Here is a 6,000-nt window from a genome sequence, read left to right on the forward strand (position 1 = left end):
TGATAAATGAAGGAACACTGTATCTGCTTTGGTATTCTGGGTTATATGACTGTATGGAAGGGCCCTTTGACAACATATCACAAAAAATGAGTGAACACCCCGCTTCACATTTTACTCTCCCTAGTTGAGGAAAGATTGCACTGCAGAACAGTTCAACAATCTGGATCATGTACAAATGGCAATGAAATCACTAGAGCATGGCAAAACACTTTAGAACAGGCATGGGCAAACTTTGGCCTCCAGGTGTTTTGGACTTCATTTCCCAGAAATCCCAACAAGCTTACCGGTAAGGTCCAATACACCTGGAGGGCCAAAGTTTGCCCATGCCTGCTCTAGAAGCAACAATATTGCAGGCAATGTAGCTTGTTGCGAGCAATGATGCCACCTATGATGCATCATTTTTGTGGTGACAATGCGGGCTAAGTAAGATCATCCCTGGTTAATACTTGTGTGGGAGGCCATCAGTGCCGGATTTAGAACAAATGAGGCCCTGTGCTAGTTAAGATGAGGCCCCTTAATTAGTCCCTGAAGGAGGTAGGGCCGGTAGGCCTGCACTGCCCGCTCTGTAGTACTTTCCCATAGACTATCAACTCTATCATGATGTCTAGAATCGTTCCGAAACAGGACGCCTTCAAATTTAGAATTGCATCACATAAGCAAAATCCATTGTTAAAACATTCTTTTGGCAGGAAGATGGACCCTCCTAGCCAATGGGCCCTGTGGTATATCCGGCACTGAAGGCCATTAAGGGTCCTTCCACACAGCCATATAACCCAGAATATCAAGGCAGATAATCCACAATATCTACTTTGAACTGGATTATCTGAGTCCACACTCAATTCAACGTGGATTTATTCAGCTGTAAAAATTCCATATTATCTATTTTGAACTCGATTATATAGCAGTGTAGACTAAGATAACTCAGTTCAAATAAAATAATGTGGATTTTCTGATGTGATATCCTGGATTATCTGGCAGTGTAGAAGGGTCCTAAGTGAGACCTGAGGAAGAGTTAATGTTTCCATGTCTATCTTTTCGCCAGATCCCCAAGTTGATCTTCCATGCAGCTATCCACCCTTCTGTTATTTATGCCCAGCTATATATTTAATATCCTAAGGCTCCAGATCCTGTTTGATTGTGGAAGCTAAGCAGAGTCAAACCTGGTGAGTGTTTGGTTGGGAGATGACTGATGAGTACCAGGCACTGTAGGCAATATTTCAGTGGTAGGACCTGGCAAAATCACCTCTGCATATGCCTTGCTTAAGAAAAGCCTATGAAATACATGGAGTTGCCATAAGTCAATAGGAACTTTGAAGGTACCTACCCACACACAAACAAAATATTATTTTGTTAATTTTAAACAATTAATTACTTTGATGTCAATATATTAAAATAGTTTTAAAATTAATGGCCAACACCATTTTAGATAAAATTGTCAAGCAGCGAAATTCAATGCCCCTTTCCCCTAATGGCTGGATGATTGGGGTTGATTTCTGCTGCAATCCCACATTTCTCCTGCCTGATAGTTCTTTTTTGGAGAGCTCCCTTTGCATTTTAGGTGAGGTACACCCATTTTTTAAAATTTCACATGTCATTTGTCATACTATTCCACTCTTGAAATACTATTTATTTTGCCATTTTATACTATGTTTATTTTACAGTTCATGTTGTGTAGATCTTCACTTTAAAAAATAGCTCGCACTAGGTTGCTTACACCATAAAATACACTATCTCTCTCTCTCTCTCTCTCTCTCTCTCTCTCTCTCTCTCTCTCTCTCTCTCTCTCTCTCTCTCTCTCTCTCTCTCTCTCTCTCTATCCACATAATAAAAATGAAAATCTGTATGTGTGTATGTGTCATAGATATCTGCTCACACAGACAGCCTCTGCCCTCAACAAACAGACTATAATTCCTAGTCTGTGGAGCCACCAAGTCACTCTCACCCAGGACATTCCAGGTTACAGCGAGCGCATCCCAGTGTTCCTTTCTCTATTTGCATGACCCCGCCCACTGCCTCTCTCTTAACCCTTTCCTAGCCTTTCCTATGGCATACAGCAAACAGAGGAATGGATCAGCAATTGAACAGACTGGAGAGGTTTGGGGAGAATTCACCATGCTTTCTAGGAATTGTAGGAACTGGGATGTATAGTTCACCTGCAGTCTAAGAGCACTCTGAACCCCACCGACGATGGACCTGGAACTAACTTGGCACACAGAGCCAACGCTGCCAACTTGGGGTAATTGATCTTGTCATCAGAGAGTTGCAGTTCACCCGTATTCAGAGAACACAGAACCCAGCAAGTGATGGATCTGGACCAAACTTGGCACACAGACCCAACTCTGCCAACTTTGTATACTGGTAGATTTTAGGGTGATTGACCTTGGCATCAAAGACTTATGGTTCACCCATATTCAAAGAACACTGAACCCAGCAGATGACGGATCTGAACCAAACTTGGCTCACAGGCCCAACATGGCTAACTGTGAATACTGGCAGGGTTTGGGGAGGATTGACCCAAGATTTTTGGGAATTGTAGTTCACATCTTTATGCATTTTCTAATGGGGGCATTCATGAAAAACAAAAGCAAAGACTGAGTTATTTTCCTAAGACATAGCATAATATATGACCAAACTGATATCACCTAACAACAAAAACCAAACAAGACCCCTTTCAAATTCCCTGGGCACCACTGGGTACCCAAGCTAGTCAGATATAAAATACATTAAAATTTTAAATAGTTACAAGATAAAAGGAACAGATAGAATCTCAAGGCCTGTTCAAAGATTTCAGGGGGGAAAACCACACACATTTCATTTGAGACCTCTGCAATCAGACCACCACTGAAGAGGATTTGCTCTTCCTGTCTAACAATCTGAATGATCTTACTTGGCCTACATGAAAGATTCCAAACCTAATTTTATCTCTTGTCTGCCATTGTCTTCCTCTGAGGCTGAGAGTATGTGACTTGCCCAAGGGCATAAAATGGATTTCCAATTGTCAAGTCCGAATTCAAAGCCTAGTCTCCAAAGTCAAAGTCCAGTGCTCAAACCACTACACCACTTTGGCTCCTCAAAATAATATGAATTGCCGTAAATGCAGGTTATAGCAATGTATGCCACCAAGAGGATTCTAGGCTTTATCTCCTGATAAGTGCTGTCTTAAAATCTGGCATAAGTTTGCTAGTTTTTGCACAGGCAGTCTGGATATTGAGGGGTAGAGCTTTTGTTTAGGTCAGAGGAGAGAAACTGGCAGGCTGAAGGTCTCATGAGTATGTCTGGAGGCCATACGTGCAAAGAACAAAACTCAAACCAGGTGTAGGGAAAAGTCTACCGTATTTTGAAAAACTGGAGTTTAAAAAATATATTTTAAAATGCAAAGTTACCATGATCCATGAATACACACATCAAGACCCCTTTTATTTTTTTGAGAAAAACTGCTGTTTGAAGCCAAGTCACAGAAAGAGCCTTGCAGGACCACATGCGAACCTAGAGGGCCATGTCCACAACTGCTTTATGCATGAAGACTTTATATGTAATATTGTGCACCATGTAATGCAAATCCCTGTTATGATGGAATAGTTCTTGCAGTGCTGAAAATGCATGACATAAAAAAACATTTAATAACTGCATTATTGTCTTCTACTAAAATCCTAGAGTTGGAAGAGACCTTGTGGGCCATCCAGTCCAACCTCCTGCCAAGAAGCAGGAAAATCGCATTCAAAGCACCCCCGACAGATGGCCATCCAGCCTCTGCTTAAAAGTCTCCAAAGAAGGAGCCTCCACCACACTCCGGGGCAGAGAGTTCCGCTGCTGAACAGTTCTCACTGTTAGGAAGTTCTTTTGAATGTTCAGGTGGAATCTCCTTTCCTGTAGTTTCAGGCCTTCATTGTTATTATTGTAATTATATTCCCCAGGATCAATGGATGTACAGGATTTAAATAGTTTCTCCACGCTGTAAGAAGCCTGAGGCCTAAAGCTTTGATATTAGAAATGTCAGATTTACCCCTTGCTTTTGCCTGATAGATGTTCTTGAATGCCTTCAAATAAATAAATAATCAAGAGAGACGCACATTAATTCTAACTTATCTAGGAGTCTGTAGACAGAATGGAGCAAACTTGGGCTTTAAACCGTATCCTGCTGTCCACGTAGTTTCTCCACACTATAAGAAGCCCGAGGCCTAAAACTTTAATATTAGAAATGTCAGATTTACACCCTGCTTTTGCCTGAGAGATGTTCTTGAATGTCTTCAAATAAATAAGGAAAGAATCAAGAGAGACACACATTAATTCTAACTTACCAGGAGTCTGTAGACAGAATGGAGCAAACTTGGGCTTTAAACCGTATCCTGCTGTCTAACTCCTTTCAGCAGGCCTTGGCTGAGGCTTCCTCAGATGACAGCATTCTCTTTGGTACCAGAATCTGAGATGGGTTTTTATTTTCTGGGAAAGTTGTGGCCTGAAGTCACTCTGGGCAGCTCTTCATGGGTCTCAGATGCATGGCCTGAGATGGATTCGTGGGTCTCCTTTCCTACAAAGGTTCCAGTCTTCCTGGGTTCACGTCAGAAAGAACAGTGTCCCCAGATTGAGCCTGAAGCTGAGCTCCGTCCGGTGAAGTCCCTTTCAAGGCAGCCACTCAGTTGAAGGCAGCTGGGAGTATGAAGGGCTGGGTTGCGGAGGGAGACAGGATCCTCTTTCCAGCCCCCCTGCTCTTTCCCTCTTGCTGAAAGCAGCGGTTTGGCAAGCTCTGGATGTGGGAGAAGTTAAAAATGTTTCTTATTACTGCCTCTTCCTGCCTGGCTTTTCTCCACCACTCCCAGCTAATAAAGCATTTCCTATTGCGGAGCGTAGATCTATATGCACACACACAACACACTCTTCCTCCCAAGCACAGCAGGGCCCCGTGCAATTGTTCTCTATGGTCTCCCTATTGCCTCACCTTTCTGGGTTTCCTTCCTCCCACCCCTCCCTGCTGCCGCCTTCATTTTCAAAACTGGACTGACTAATCCAAGGCTGTGTGTTAACCAAACTAGTCACCACTTTATCTGTTGAAATCAGTAAAATGTTATCCTATCTGATAACCAGAAGAACAGTGACCTGTCAAAACCCTGCAATTGTGGCTCTAGGTTTTCTGCTTCCCTTTGAGAAAATATTTTTGGTTGGCGCCCAAAGCAACTTTCTGAAGTCTACCTTTGGGTAAGCTGCTATCAGTGGGCTTCTTTACTCCATAAAGCTGGTTATTAAGCCTGCAAAGTAACAGTCATTTTGCGCTATCTTGTAACATTTTGAGCTTAGTCCTTATTTGTTTCCAGTGCTTACGTGAGGGCCCTTCTGCACAGCTGTATAACCCAGAATATCAAGGCAGAAAATCCCACAATATCTCCTTTGAACTGGGGCCCCTTTCACACAGCTAAACAAAACCCCACATTTTCTGCTTTGAACTGAAATATATGACAGCGTGGACTCAAATAACTTACTTCAAAGTAGATATTGTGGGATTTTCTGCCTTGATATTCTGGGTTATATGGCTGTGTGGAAGGGCCCTAGGTTATCAGAGTCCACACTGCCATATATTTCAGCTCAAAGTAGATAATGTGGGATTATATTCAGCTGTGTGGAAGTGGCCTGAGACTGGCCGTTCTGTTGAAGACCAGAATATGCTTGAGCTATCAGCAGCAGCATCTCCTCCAATACTGAACACAGATGGTGAGTACCAACAGGACTGGGACCAAAACAGAGCGGCTGAAAAACAAGGTGGGAGGTACCAGTGTGATTAAGGGGTACAGATATTCAAAACTGCAGATGCACACAAAATATTTCAAAATATGAAGGCAAACAAGTAAAGACAAAACAAAACAACTTCTTGAGTATATGCCAAGTGGACAGGGAATTTTCAGTGCACTGGCATTGCATATGCACTGTTGTGCTGCTTTGTGTCTGCAAGGTGTTTCCAGTTTATGGTGACCAGTGGGTTAAACTGCTGAGCTGCTGAACTTGCTGACT

General features: G+C 42.6%; 1 protein-coding gene across 1 annotated transcript in view; it reads right to left on the minus strand.

Annotated features, from left to right (window-relative positions):
- Positions 1-4,984, minus strand: part of acvrl1 (activin A receptor like type 1) — a 50,604-nt gene extending 45,620 nt beyond the window's left edge. The window contains exon 1 of the mRNA XM_008103974.3: positions 4,299-4,984. The gene's annotated coding sequence lies outside the window, so the exon portion shown is untranslated. The remainder of the gene's footprint in view (positions 1-4,298) is intronic.
- Between the last annotated feature and the right edge of the window lie 1,016 nt (positions 4,985-6,000).

Source organism: Anolis carolinensis, chromosome 2 (genome assembly GCF_035594765.1).
Source record: "Anolis carolinensis isolate JA03-04 chromosome 2, rAnoCar3.1.pri, whole genome shotgun sequence".
NCBI classification, from domain to species: Eukaryota; Metazoa; Chordata; class Lepidosauria; order Squamata; family Dactyloidae; genus Anolis; species Anolis carolinensis.